Source organism: Monodelphis domestica, chromosome 1 (assembly GCF_027887165.1).
Source record: "Monodelphis domestica isolate mMonDom1 chromosome 1, mMonDom1.pri, whole genome shotgun sequence".
Classification (NCBI taxonomy): Eukaryota; Metazoa; Chordata; class Mammalia; order Didelphimorphia; family Didelphidae; genus Monodelphis; species Monodelphis domestica.
This window is the reverse complement of record NC_077227.1, coordinates 649,292,875-649,308,477: the sequence shown is the minus strand read 5'-3', so window position 1 is coordinate 649,308,477 and position 15,603 is coordinate 649,292,875. Positions and strand designations below refer to the sequence as shown.

The following is a 15,603-nucleotide window of genomic DNA, read 5'->3' as shown; positions in this document are numbered from 1 at the left end:
GGTGAACCCCCAGGACACTGATCAGTTTCCTTCACTGAGAAAAATGTTCTTTGTTCATTTCAAACTTAGCCAGAGATCCTAGAATTATAATGGGAGCCATTTTTGGTTACAAGGTGGGCATAAACCAGAGAACAATGTTTTGAAGAATTTATTTCTTCAAATAATATAATGTATAATATACATATAATATAATATATAATATAAGAAGAAATTATTTGAGATTACCTGGATTTAGAATCTTACGGTATGGGGACTGTGATAAAATTAAAAAGAACTTTTGTTATGATTTGATATCTTTTGAACACACAACACAGAATGATAAATAGAGAAGTGGCGTTAGAGCCAGGAAGACCTGGCTTAAGATCTACCTATGACCTGTGCTAGATCTAGACACCTCCCTCAAACTCTCAGAGTTCTAGTTAACTCTACATTTCAAAGAAGGTGACAACCTACACTGGGAGTTTCCTCTTCTGGGCATCCTCTAATCCCAGGATTCTTCAAATTATATAGCATGAGAGCCAAATCCACTTACTTCCTGATTTTGCACAACTCTAGAACCAACAATAGTTAAAATGTAAAGATCGTTCTTAGCTGGCAATCCATCCACAAATAGGGGGTGGGCTGAGTTTGGTCCAGAGGCCATAGTGTAAGGATTCTTGCTCTATAGCAATGAAATCACAGGTCGTTCCTATCTCAATAAAATTATTTCTCTGTATATCTAATGAAATTTAGGTTGAAATAAGAATATATCTTGTTTTCTCTGATGTAAAAAAAATTGTTCTTATTAGAGGGAAAGACTTGAGGTAATAAGAATAGAATAGCATTTCCAGGGAGAATCATCTGCCCCCATGGGCATAGTGACAAAGGACTAGATTATTGTATGAGGTATAGAATGCGATTGTCAAATTTAGCTTGGGTAAGGCATGATATTAGGTAGACTTCTTGTTTTCAGCTTTGTCCCTGGTTGGATGACCTCCACAACAATGAAATCTTCAGAAAAAAATTATATCCAAGCAGGAAAGGATTCCAGTGGGAAATGGACTGGAGCTAGCAGCACTCTGAAAGGCTTTGAGATTTTATTGAGCTGCAAAAATATATTTTAACTGTGTAGACCTAAGTCTCAATATGGCTTCAGTTTCTCCCATGTTGTTCACTTTCTGTGAACTATCTGGGCAAAGTGTTTAGCCTTCAAGTACCATACCACTGTCACAGATGAATGCAGGACTTTTTGGACATTCCAGGGCTTCAGAACGGAATTTCTCATTTTCTTCATATGAAAAAGGAGGTTGCTGGTAATGTTGCATACTTTTTTATAGGTCATTTTGCAAAGATTGATGAGATAATTCCCGAAACATTTAGCTTTCCTAAAAAGGAGGCTCCAAGGCTTACTGTGCTTGTTATAAAAATTAGCATATTAAAATTGAAGCAGGGAGAAGAGATTAACTGATGATTTGACTCTAGTCCAAGTCAATTCCAGGAAAGCCTACGGCTTTTATATGTCATTATAACATTACATCATTGGCCTCCTAAAGTATGTTTCACTTAGTAATAGTAGCTCCCATTTATATAGCTTTTAAAGTTTTGCAAAGTGTTTCACATACATTATTTCACTTGATATTTACAAAGTGTATTAGGTACTATTATTATACCCATTTTACAGAAAGGAAAATAGGAGTTGAGAACATTATAGCCCTGAGTCACAAACCCAGTAAGGTGTAAGTAGAAACCATGTTTTCCTGATTCTAAGTCCTGAGCTCTATGTACTAACCCATAAAAATGTCTGGAAAAAAAAAAACCTCATCATTTATAATATTGTAAATGTTTCTTTGTCTAGGAAAAAGGATTAACTTTTTATTTTGTTTTTATATATTTTTAATATTTTACTTCTTTAATATTCCAACAATATATTTTGGGTTTGGGGTTTAATATTTTCTTCTAAATAAATCTCCTCTATTTAATATTAAGCTGAAATATCAATAGACAAAAATGAAATTTCCTTCTCTCCCTGTTCCTGTGTAGTCCCATATACTAGAGAAAGCCTATAAGAATAGTTAACTTGTGAATGACATGAGTGTATTTTAGAAGGACTGTCAGAGTGGTTTCAGCTTTTGTTGTTTTTACTAAGCCACCATCTTGGTTCTGCCCCCCTCCATGTGTATTTTGAAGTCTATTTGTTAAGTCTTTGAATTTTTCAGTTTTAAGAGATGTTTCAAGTTAGATTTTTAATATAGCAAAAGTTTAACAGAAACATGTATAATACAGTTTATTCTAATTACAGTGTGGTTTAGGGGAGTCATAAGAATTATTTAAATGACTAAGAACCATGAGAAACAGAATTATCATGCTTAGGTTCACCTGTGACTTTTTTAAATCTAAAAACTTCTCTTTAGAGAAAATACAATCAAATGAGTTAAGAAGGAGGAAGAAGAGACAAAAAGCAGAAGGAGGAAGAGAAGTTGGAGTTTTTGTTTTTGTTGTTGCTGTAAAGTATATATTAATGGTCCAATTTCTTCACATTTCATCAGGGGTTTTTTTTCTGCCTAGATCCAATTTGACCATGAAGATAACCAGAAATGAACTAAATTGCATTCTGGTGCTTTTGAATAATTTGGCCATATTATCAAATTATGTCATATTAGATTCCTATCCTTTAAGTAATACAACCTGATTTCTAAGCTATACCTAGCCTTTTCTATTCCTTTTTTCTCTTATGCTTTCCATGCCCCAGTTTAGGCATTTTTAAGCTTCCATACAAAAACCGTCCAGGCTTTGCTCTGCATTTTCATCCAGGTGGTTTGTTCAATTTTTCTTGTTTAGATATAGAATCTTGATGGAATCTCATTTCTTTGACAGAATGGAAATGGAAATTGTCATCCTGTTGGCCTGTTTGGTTTTACATTCTTATTTCAGATGAGAAAATGCTTATTAGTACTGATGACATGGGCAGGAGAGATTTTAGTTTTCTGATAACATTTATGGAAATAATACAAACCAAGAGAAAGCTAAACAAAAATATGGTAAAAAAAAAAACAATTTTAAAACTCAAGATAGTTTAATAGAGACAAAATCAAAGGTATTCAGTGAACATGAATTTTCTTAATGGTTTGAAAAACATTGATATCTATGGGAATAGCCACTAATGAACCCCAATTAATGTAAGGTGAGGTGTGACATAGTGTAACAAGAACAGAGGTGAACATGGAATCAGGAAGCACAAGGTTCAGATCTTGCCTCTGGTATTTTCTACCTGTTAATCATTGGCATTTAATCCATCTGAATCTCATTTTCCTCATCTGTAAAATGGAAGTAATAATGCCCCTATTCTCCACCCTACAGATTCAAATGTGATGATATATGGAAGACACTTTGCAAATGTCAAAACACTTTATGAATGCCAATTATTATTAAGTTAGAATACAATAATTTTCATGGAACTGTTCTTACTCCGGCATGTTTTTCAGGCAATTCTGCTTCTAAGATTTTTACTTTATTAGCCTTCCAAATGAAACCACACTCCACCTGCTTGAAAGCAATTAAGAACTTTGAGATGGCATTGTCATTTATCTCAGAGCAAGGCAAAATGCCTTCTTTACAGTGGAGCTATGAGTATATAATGGGTATTTTTAAAGCTATTAAGAATACTTTCTTGTTAAATTTCATTATTTCTCATTTGATCCAATTACTTGAAACAAATCTTGGCCATATCTTTAGAAGGTATGTATTGTGCCTTTGTATAATGCCTCATACATTGTGGGTACTTGTTACCTAGCCACCATAATTATTTTAATATAAATCTTATAGAAAGTAAGCAAATTAAAGGAATCCATTTAGTGGCTCTCAGAAGAAATTTGGGACAGATCTACATGATACTACATATCCAGATAAAAACTGAATAAATGAGCCATATAATAAAAGGTTCCTAAATGCCCTTCTTGTTTGACACTGGTTAAACCAACTCTGGATATTTAGAACTATAGAACTTTCTTACCTTGAGGAACCTTAAAGATGATCTCATATAGCTTCCTCATTTTGACATTAAGATCAAGTAATTTGCCTAAAGCCATATAGCTAGTGTCAGAATTGATGCTAGAACCCAAACTCCCTATTCTCCAATCTCGGCTTCTTGTCTCCATACCGAGACTACGCTTTTTAATTATTAAAGGATGTTTTGTGCCATGTAGACATAGTCTTCATCTCCCACATTCGCAGATGATTGTTCATCTGCTGATTGGTTGGGAGATACAGTGGAGCAGTGCTATAGAGAGTATTAAGATCCTAAATGAAAAGGAATTTTTCCTCTTCCACTACTCAGTGAAGTATTTATAATAACAAAAGAATAGGTCAGTCAACATGGGACCCAAGAATCCCAGGATATTGACATGTGAAACATAGTCCTGATGAGTTCCAACTTATATATAATTTATGTATATGTATATATTCATGTAATATTATTTTGTGTAATTTGTATATTACTTTATAGAATTGATATATTTATATAAGTTCTTTAATAATGTATTATATTGACATAATATTACTTTATTGTGCCCAGTCTACTATTGCATACTCATATTAAATACATGAAACTTATTTCTCTCACATTTACGTAGTGTTTTAAAATTTATAAAATACTTGCCTCACAACAGCCCTCTAAGAGAAGTAAAAAAATATATCCCTATTTGACAGATGAGAAAACTGAGACTCAAAAGTTAAGGAATTGACCCACACCAGAGCTCCTTCCATTATACAAGAATGATTCTTTTTTTATTCTTTTCTTAAGATTCAAGAACTATTTATATAGAAAGGAGATACCCTAATCACCTAGGAACATTCTGCCTAAAGCCCTCCTTAGATTAAACCAAGAGAGTTGTCCATATGCTAGACAGATAGAATATGAGGAGAGATCAGGTAAGTCCATCATAATACACATTATGTTTCCAGAGATGATTAGGAAGGAAATGTGAAAAGCTATCATGACTCAAGGAATTGTGCAACCATGAAGATGGTGTCAGATTAAAATGCAATTCTTCTCCCAGCCATGCAGGCACATTGAAATTTAAGCATCTCATGAATAGATTTTCAACCATCTTACATTTATTGATGCCCAAACACACCGACATTTTAATATTTATATTTTTTTGTTGCTAAATGGTTATAAATCTTGGAATACCATGATATTAAAAGACAGAAATTGCTGATGACCCAAAGGGCAACAATGGAAAAGATGCAGGTAGGTGTAAGCAGGCTACTGCTCTGATGAACAATTATTTGTACATAAGAAGTGGCATAAAGGAATTATCAAAGACATTTATGACTGAAAAATGAAGGGGAATAGAATGTAAGCTCCTTGAGGGCAGGGATGGTTTCATTTTTGTCTTTGTGTGTATGCCCAAAGCCATGCATGGTACATAGTAGGTTCTTAATAAATCCTTGATGACTAGGTGATTAATTGATTGATTAATATGACAAAAGTAAGGGGAAACAACCCAAAAAATTGTGTGGTTAATACAAGAATATGCAAAAGAACCAGAGGAAGGCTTGATTATATGAAGTAGATCCTTCTTTTGGAATGAAGGAAACCATGAACAAGGAGTAAATAAGATGAGCTGCTTAGACTTTTTTTAAGAGATAGAAAGGAAGGTAGAAGAGGTTCATATCAGATAGCCTCAGCCTCGGTGAAATAAGATGGTGAGTCACCTGCTATAAGTATTGAAAATAAGAATATGGCTGGAATCAAAAGGATAAAAGAAAAGTTTTAGAACAATCATTGTGTGAAATAAGGTATGGAGTCCATAAGGGTAGAGTGAACAAATGCCCATCTCCGTTGCCCAAGATAATGAGAGGAAGTTTTTAAATCAATTACTCCAGAAAAAAGCAGACAGTGAATTCAAATGCAAATTAGACATTTAAGAGTGTTTAATAGTTTTTGTTAATTGGTCTGTTGATTTGTGTATTGGTATCCTTAAGCCATTATTTTAAACTCATTAGTTTAGCGTACCACTTAAAACATTAGAGACTTAATATAATTTTTTCTACTAATTTATAGCATTATAAGAATGATGGAATTTGGGGATGGACTAGAACCATCACAGATAGACTCAAGGTTTCTTCCTATAGCTTCAGATAGGCCTAAAATATCCTTATACAGTCATACAAATAAGAACATTAGGATTTTCAATTAATATTCAAGTAATCTCTAAAGTCACATGATCTTCTGTTTCCTCATCTATAAAATGAGGAGATGGAACTAGATGATCACTTCCAACTCCAAAATCTTGTCATATAAATAAATATATTAAGAGTGTTTTGTTTTTTTTATTTTTAACCTGACATACCCTGTACATTAGCAGAGTTTAAGGAGAAAGTGAGTAAATCAGGATTCCTGCCCCTAGGTTGTTTGTAGTGTAGAATTCAAAGGATAATCTCACTGGGGAAAACACAGTCTTATTGCAGAGAGAGAAGACCCAGCAGAGGACAACATAATTGTTTACCTAAATAAATTATCACTGAATAGTATTGAGTTTGACATATATCCTATTGATAATTTTAGTTCTGAAATTCTCTCAAGTTCAAAGTGCCTGCAATCTTTAATTCAATCAAGGGACCTGTTTGTATGATGCTTTCTTAATATTTTAGCAGACCAGAAAAATATTCTTTAAAAATCTTTTTCATTGTTAGTATATGCAAAGAAATTAATTTCTAATTATCTCTCTCTGCTCTTTTGCACTTTGTTTTTCCCTCCCTCCTGCTATATATTTGTCCTTTCTCTCCTGTTCCTTTTCTGAATTGTTCCCATTAACTCACAAATTCTTTCTTTATCCTTTTCATCTTTTCACTTCTTGCTTTCCTGATCCAAGGATAGGGTGCTCTCCATTTGGCATCTGTTTTTGGAAAGTTGGAGGACTGATTGGGGAGAATTGTAGGAGTGATCTAATGTGGCCAGAGATCCAGAAACAACCATTTTACTTGATGGAACAACTTAGATAATGTCTTACATAATCTTATGCAGTTAAAAGTCACACCATATGCATCTTAGAAATTTAGCAAATAATTTTTTGCATCTGTGAGACAAGTCTTAAAGCGTATAATCTGAACCTTTTTTAATGACCTACATTATTGGTCATTAATAAAAATAACTCAAATGATTTAGTGAAAAAAAAAACAATGGGAGGGGAGACAGGAAACTTGGCTTCTGGTCTTGTTTCTACCATTGATAAAACTGTATGTCTTTAAACAAGTGACTTCATCTCTCTATGCCTCAGAATCTTCATCTGTAAAATAAGGAAGCTGGCCTAAATTATCTCAAAAGTCCCTCCAGAAGTCCAGGATTTTCATGAAAAATAAGTTGAGGGGGCAACTGGGTAGCTTACTGGATTGAGAGCCATATCCAGAGATGGGAGGTCCTAAGTTCAAATCTGGTTTAAGACACTTCCTAGCTATGTGACCCTGGACGAGTCACTTAACACCCATTGCCTAACCCTTACCACTCTTCTGCCTTGGAACCAATAAGACAGAAGGTAAGAGTTAAGGGGGGGGGGGGACACAGGGAGGGGGAGAGAAAGAGAGAGAGAGAGAGGTGCTGTCAATTCCTCTTCTATTAGGATGGTCCATTTCCTTGGTAATTTAGTCATCAGTAGTTATTTCTTCATAGAAAGCAACAGAAGACTTAAAGAGCCTAGACTCTTCTTCGATTAGTAATGCCATTGGTTATCTCTGTGATTGTGAGCAGGTTACTTCCTGTCTCTTTAACTGGGGTAAAGATTAAGATTAAAATCTGCTTGTGAAGTTCTTAGGTAGCCCCAGTTAAAAGGAAATGAACAAAAAACATTCATGTCATACATAAAATGTTCTTTATTGCAATTTATTTTATATTTAGAGCAAAATTAGGAACATGTCATTATGACAAAATGTTAAATGTAGAAAATATGTGAAAGTTTCCCTGTATTGAAAAACAAACTTATTAGGGCTTTGGTTATCATGGATTATATTCTGTTCATATTTTTGTTTTAATTCAAAATTGTGTGACAACAATCTTCTGTGAGGGAACAAAAATCCTTCCAATTAAAAAAAATGCTCTTAAACTTCTCAAGTTCTCCACTAATATTTCATTATGGCCTAGAAACAACTTCGGGCATGATATGCAGAAAGCCCCATCCCCAGAAGGCTGGCCACTGGACAATGACTCTTTTTTTGCCTCATCTTCTCTGAGAAGCTACAGTAACAAACTTGGCAGGGGGCAGCTGGGTAGCTCAGTGGATTGAGAGCCAGACCTAGAGAGGGGAGGTCCTGGGCTCAAATCTGGATCAGATACTTCCTAGCTATGTGACCCTGGACGTGTCACTTAACCCCCATTGCCTAGTCCTTACCACTCTTCTGCCTTGGAGCCAATATCCAGTATTGATTCTAAGATAGAAGGTAAGGGCTTTTTTAAAAAAGAAAGAAAAAAAAAGAAACTTGGAATGGTTTTAGTGAAATCATAGATCTCTTTAAAAATTAACTCATAAATCCATATGCCAAGCTTTTCTGACCTTTTAACTGAAAATGGCAAGAGATAGTTTCTTCCATAGTCTCATTGCTTCTACTGTGTCCTATTAAAGAAACATAAAATAGTTCAAATCCTATTCCCTCCTCTCCACTCCATAAACATATTTGGAACCTTGTTCCCAAGTGATCTATAGTTGCTCCAAGATGTTTGCTGTGAGAAGAGCTGAGAACCATATGTCCTTAAGTGCAAAGGTAATACTGAAGTCACTACACAGTGCCAACAAAATTGTTCAATTCTATCTTGAAACTTTAAATCCACATGGGAGTGTCTATCTTGTATTTTGCTCCACAACGTGGCAAAGGATCCAACAAGCACCCAGCGGTGACTAGAGAGAGAACCTTCAATACAGTGTGACACAGATGAATTAATGATGAATGAATGAAAAAGCATTGATTAATCATCTACTATAGGCAAGGTACTTTGAAAAGTACAGCGAGTACAAATAGAAAAGTGAGGCACTCCCTGTTTTCAAGGAGCTCACATTCTAATCATCAGAGATAATAACGAAGAGGAGAGTCCAGCTTCAGGAGAGCTAGGAGATGCCCCATGTTTCTTAGGATGCAATGTCATTCTAGAGAGCAGGTCATCTGGCAATGCCCACAAGCTTAGAGATAATCTCAGCTGGGCTAGTGACTCAGCCCTTCACTTTCAAAGGGTGTGAGCCACCATGTCTGCGAGAATGTGGAGGTAGGGGATGATTAATGGGTCTAATTCATAACTGTAGGGAAGGAGGGAGTGGGTCAGAGAGTCAAGAGTTATCTAGTACCTTTTGCAACATGAGCAGTGGTTACTCTGGAGGTAGCTTCAGCTCCAGTATAAACATGCAGATTTCACTGCCGTGCTTATTTAACCATTTACCCCAACGAATTTCCTACATGGGTGGAATTGCCATCTTGCCTACCAATCTTAATCATCTCCTTCTTTAGTTTATAGGAGTCATGCCCTCAGAGCAGTTCTAAAATGCAGATAGAAAATGACAGGAATTCTGCTCTCCATAAGTCATCTGACTTTAATATGTTAGAAGGAATTAAAATTACAATATATAAAGGCATCAAGAAGACCTGGAGTCATCTCCCTTCTGATGCATAGTGACTCCGTGATGCTGGACAAGTCACTTAACCTAGAAGTTCCCAAACATTTTGGTCTCAATTTTACACTTGCAAAATTATTGAAGACCCCAAAGAGCTTTTGTTTATGTGGATTGTATCTACTGATAATTGTAATCTTAGAAATTAAAGGGGGGCAGCTGGGGAGCACAGTGGATTGAGAACCAGTCCTAGAGACGGGAGGTCCTAGGTTCAAATCTGGTTTCAGCCACTTCCCAGCTGTGTGACCCTGGGCAAGTCACTTGACCCCCATTGCCTAGCCCTTACCACTCTTCTGCCTTGGATCCAATACACAGTATTGACTCCAAGACGGAAGGTAAGGGTTTAAAAAAAAAAGAAATTAAAGAAGGTGAATTTAAAAGTATGTATTAATTCATTTAAATAGCAACAATAAGCTCATTGTTAAATGTTAAAATGTTACATGTTAAAATATTTTATCATTTATTATCACATATTGACATATTTTTACGAAAAATAATTCAACTTCCAGAAACAAATTTAGTGAAAAGAATTGTATCATTTTATATTTTTGCAACTTTCTTTAATATCTTGCTTAAGAGAAGATAAATGGATTCTCATATCTATTTCTGGATCCAATATGTTGTGATATGTTGCTTTGATTGAAGTATATGAATAAAATCTGGATTAACCCAGATAAGGAGTTGGAAAATGGAAGAGTAATTTAATAGACTCTCCATGTAATTGTGGATTTTCTTTGATATCAATGTCAAAAACTCAAGTGGGAGTTTCTTAAAGATTAGTTGCGATGTGGACTCTGAAACCATTTCAATGAACTTTTCATACTGTTACATAAAAAATCTATTAGGTGATCTTGCACTTTGAATAGATCTGTTACCCTGAATGATTTTATAACATCATGCATTTAGCCACTTAGAAAATGTTGATTCAGCTGAGGTATACAGATCTTCTAAATGATGACACATTTCACTATACAATATAAAACAATCATCTTCATGATCATCACCACCAAATTGTTGCCATCAAGAACATCAGAAAAGTCTTTAAATACTGAGAAGCTGTCAAGCTCACAGTAGCAGATACAAGTTTTCCAAAATTCTAGCTTGAAAAATTCAAAAAAAAATCAAAAATTTAGCCTGAAAGCTTGAATTTTATTGTTGGCAACAAATACTCTCAGTTCTTTCCCAGGAAGTAACAGGCTCACTTCATTCATTTTCAAGAAGATGCTTACCAAATGCCCAAGTCTAAATAACTATATAGTCTGTCAGTCATTTCTGAAGTGCAAATGTTGTTTCCTAAAAAAAGTTTTTCACAATTCCCAATGACACGAGTAGTATACCTCAAGATCATCATTGTGCCTCAGTATGCCACAAAAGCACTCTAGTCATACATCTCATTTTATCACACAAAAAAAGATGTTCTCAAGTATCAAGATTTAATAAATTTCCTTGAGACAGGAGGTCATGGTTTCAAATATGGCCTCAATCACATTCTAGCTCTGTGACCCTGGGCAAAGTCACTTAACCCCAATTATCTAGCCCTTATCTTTCTTTTACATTAGAAACAATACTTAGTATTAATTCTTAGACAGAAGGTAAGGGTTTTTTTTTTAAGATTTAATAAAAATGAATTGATTCATCAAAGATATTCTTAAACAAAATTGGCAGGGTTTAGGTTTGTTTGTTTGTTTGTTTTTTGCTAAATAATGTTAAATACTAGTTTTTTGAAAGATCATGGCAGTTAAGAACAAAATGACTTAAGTAATACAGCATTACCTTGATTCATGTGTGCTAAGACACCGGCAATTTTGCTCACTATTGCTTTTATGCCATTAGTGCAAAGGTCAGCATAGTTGCTCCAAGATAAACCATGACATTCAAAAACTTACTCAACACTTTGACTAGTTCAACTCCTCGTGTTGCCAAATATTCACATAAAAGATCTTCTTCAGTGATTAGTTGTTGCTAATACAGAACAAAGATAAACACAGCAAGTTGAGTCATATCTGTAGATTCATCCGTTGGTAGGGCAAAGGTACAATTCTGCAGAGGAGATATTTACTCAGACTTCATGTCTGCAACTAAATCTTTAATTCACAGGTCATGTAGTGTCTTAAAACCTCTAGTGTATATGTGGGAGAGGAGAGTGAAAAAGTCAAATGATACCTCATGAAAATACTTCTGACCTTTCTGGCCTCCTGAAAGGTCTTGGGGACCATCATGTGAGAATTATTTATTTAATCTATAAATGCCCCAAGGCTTAGACTCTCCAACTGAAAAAAGAAAGAAATTTGTTATCTAGTTAGAGTATTTCCATTGAAATTCTAGAAGAATTACCTGATGTTAAAATAAAAAGATTAAGTGACATTTAGAAATGAAATTACTTATTCAGAGTCTGTTGTCCTTTTCTGTGCTGTTTGAGGTAAAGTGCTATTTCTACACAATTAAGTTTTAGGGTTTAATAATATAAAAAGGATTAAAATTTACCATGAATTTTGGGATAGCTTGTTTTGTCTTCCAGAAGACAAGAAATATGGGTAGAGTGTCAGCAAATTGGAGGAGGGAATGAGTAAAAATAGGAAATCATATTCTTTCAGTTAGCATCTATCTACTCAAGTCTAGTATATATAGACTCTGTGGCTATTCTCTCCCAACTCTCATTCATTTTGAAGTAGTTTACTTCAATAAGGGAGTCTGGAACCCCAGAAGTTCAGTTAATGGAACCAATATTCATTTATTTATCTATTGATTAATAGGATGTACCTAACTGGCCAGGGCAACCTTCCTAGTGAAACTGAAGTTACAAACAGTTTTTATAGGGTTACATATGAGCAAGAGGTTAAAAAGGTAAAATGAGATCATACAATGTGGAGAAGGATATATGGCTTTAAAGTTTTCAGGGAGTGAAATGTAGCCTTAATGACTGGGGCAGAATGACCAGGGCAAGCAACCCTTATCATAGAGAAGCCAGATGTGCCATTAGCTGGGGAGGACAGGACATTCCTTGTATGTCTTATCCTTTACCTGATTTATTCCGTCCTTGAGGGGCCATCCCCTGGTTCCACTGACCATCTGTTGCTACAGCCTGAGAAAGCACATTCCTTAAGCCTGCTTTCTATAAGGGAAAGTATACTTTATTGATTACTACCTTTACCAATCGATCAGGGTCTTTGTTTTACTCTACTTCAATTTCTCAGGCCAGTCCCTACAAATTGGCTCACTACAACTTTCCACATAGTTCTAGGGGTATCCCTGAGAGCCTGAGAAGTTCTTCTAATCCTATAGCTCCAAGCCCCTACTTGTGTGTTTACCATCATGGTTAGCAATCGATATCAAGTGGGCAGTCACAGTTAATTAGCTTGTAATTAGGAATATTGACTAAGTTGATATAATAATAGGGAGCCCAAAAAGTCTATGACACATTCTCCCCCAAGTACATACAGAGTCTAATGGGAAGTGGGAGCAAACGTAGAGCATGTTTTTGTCAAAGGAGGTAGCATCCAAGTCCTAGATATCCTTTTAACAAAGTCCTCAAAGTGTTGTCCTTAAATATAGTGTAACATTTCTCTGATACCTTGTAGAGACTTGAGTCAACCTTTTTTCATAGTATCCAGTCTCTCCTCGACTCCTGATACAGATCATTGCCAGCAACTGGTCCAGGGACACTGCTAGGATGCCAATGGGAAGTCTGAATTCCCTCACACCCTTTGAAGCTCATAGACTTCTTCTCTGGCCAGGGGTGTGGGAGTGGGGATAGGAGATCAAGATCAAGGCCAAGGCCAATCCTCTTTTCTTCCCCCACCAAGTAATTTTCCGTGACTTGGCTGGTGGGTTATCTACATTAGGCTGCCAGAAGCTCTAATCTCCAGGATCCAGACTTGTCTCTTATTTTATAAATGGCTTATAGGGCATGACCAAGTGTTCTCAACCAATCAGAAAACATTTTCTAAGCAATGTCATTCCAGTTCATCCAGTGTCTCTCAAGGACATCAGAGATCGAATGCTTTTTCACACTTGGTCTATAGGAACAATTGGTTTCATAGAGACTTGTGCTCATGTGACAGAGGTTATCAGAACAGAGTATCTAATGAACTACTCTAAGTGGGATGAGATTGATTTGATTAATTGATCCAGTCAATTGCCATCCTTACAGCAAGAACAAAAAATACCTTAAATAAATAACAAGCAGTTTGTTTTTTAATTTGGGAGAAGACAAATATTATTCATGGAGGCGTACTTTAGAAGTTGACCAAAGTGATTTATGTTTTTTCTGATCGAGGACCTAATTGGTCACACAGGTACTTGTTTTTGAGAACATAAGTGCTTCAATATCAGACTTCTTTCTTCTTTTTCTTAGCATTCTAGGCTACTTATCTGATCATTGAGAAGGTGTTCTCAAAGTAAATTTTAAGGGGCATTTCTGCCTCACATTTTGTTTTAAAAGATATACACACATACATAAAAATACACACATATAGCTTAAAAGTGATGCTAGTATTTAGAATGGAGGGCTTCCCTGACTTTTTTTTAAGAACATTAATACATTGTTCCATGGTCAGTCAAGGACTATAGGCAGCTATATGTTGGGATTGCAGTCAGGAAGACCTGAGTTCACATCCATACACAGAAACGTATTAGCTGTGTGACCCTTGGCAAATTAACCTTCTATCTACCTCAGTTTTCCCATCAGTAAAATGGGGATAACAATAATAGCATATATATCATAGGGTTATTGTAAGGATCAAATGAGATCTTATTTGTAAAGTTTATAGTAGGTGCTTAATAAATGTTTATTCCCTCCCTTCATCCCCTCTAAAGGATCTAGTATGTATTTATTTATATACATGTTGTCTCTCTCATTATATTGTAAGCTGCTTGAGGTCAGGGACTATTCTTGCTTTTCTTCATATTACCCGGGCTTGGGCCAGTGCATCATAAATGCCTACCAAATGTTTCTTGATGATTAACTGGTAGCCATATCTGGCATAAAATCTTCTATTTTGCCACCTTTCGCTTAGATCATTTGAGGCTCATTTTGACTGTGGAAATCACTAAGAGTTCATCATAATTTTAGCTCCAGTGCCTTCTTTTAGCTCCAGTGAGAGGTTCATCCAGCAGAGTTCATAGTTCTTATTCTATTCATTTTTATTTCACCATCATTCTTTACATTTTTTTTTGGTGTAAAGGGAAAACTGAGGCAACTTTTGAGGCAGCTCTTATAACCCTGAATGAGGTTGGGAAAATTCTAAAGAAAACCCAATAGCCTATGATTTGGTAAGCAGAGCATGCTTCAGACATTGGAATGTGGACCTCCATGTAGGCATAAACTTCTATGAGGCCATCTTGGATCAGAAATTTGTACACATGTATGCTTGCGTATGCTTGTATGTTGAGCATTACACACTCAGGAATGAGCCAAAGTGTTCTGAAAAATCTTTGAATGGTTTCTAGCACAACTTAGGGTTTAAACACCATGTTTGATTTCTTCCTGAGGGATGAGAGTTTTCTACATTGCCTGACTTATCCCATTAAAAATTTTGCTGAATCTATGCCTTACCCCCTACCACTTCCTTTTCCCTTTTATAAGTTTAGTGAGAATTAATTTCTCTTTGCTTTTAATATTTTTCTCCCCTATTGATTCTCAAGTTACTTTCTCTTTGGATTTTGATTAGATTCTTGGCCATTTCAGACCCTATAATTTTTTCCTCTCTATTAATAACCTCTTTGTTCAATACTCTATCCAAATGTGTATGACTTATCAGGAATATTTCTCAATCTTCCCTTTTGCTAGTTCTAAAGATTTTTTTGAAATAGAGAGGAAAATAGTCACTTTCAGTTTTCTAGGTCTCAGTTCTCTTCTCTATAAAATGAGAGTAATAAACCAGATGGCTCTCAAGGTCCAAGGGTGTGCTGGTAAATGTTTAACAACTGGATCTTAATTTTAAAAAGAAAGGATATAAGAGGCAGGTAGATGGCT

At 35.4% G+C, this 15,603-nt stretch overlaps 1 protein-coding gene across 1 annotated transcript in view; it reads left to right on the top strand.

Moving 5' to 3' along the window:
- Positions 1 to 15,603, top strand: part of EML6 (EMAP like 6) — a 336,902-nt gene that overhangs the window by 292,631 nt on the left and 28,668 nt on the right. The gene's annotated exons all lie outside the window — the stretch shown is intronic.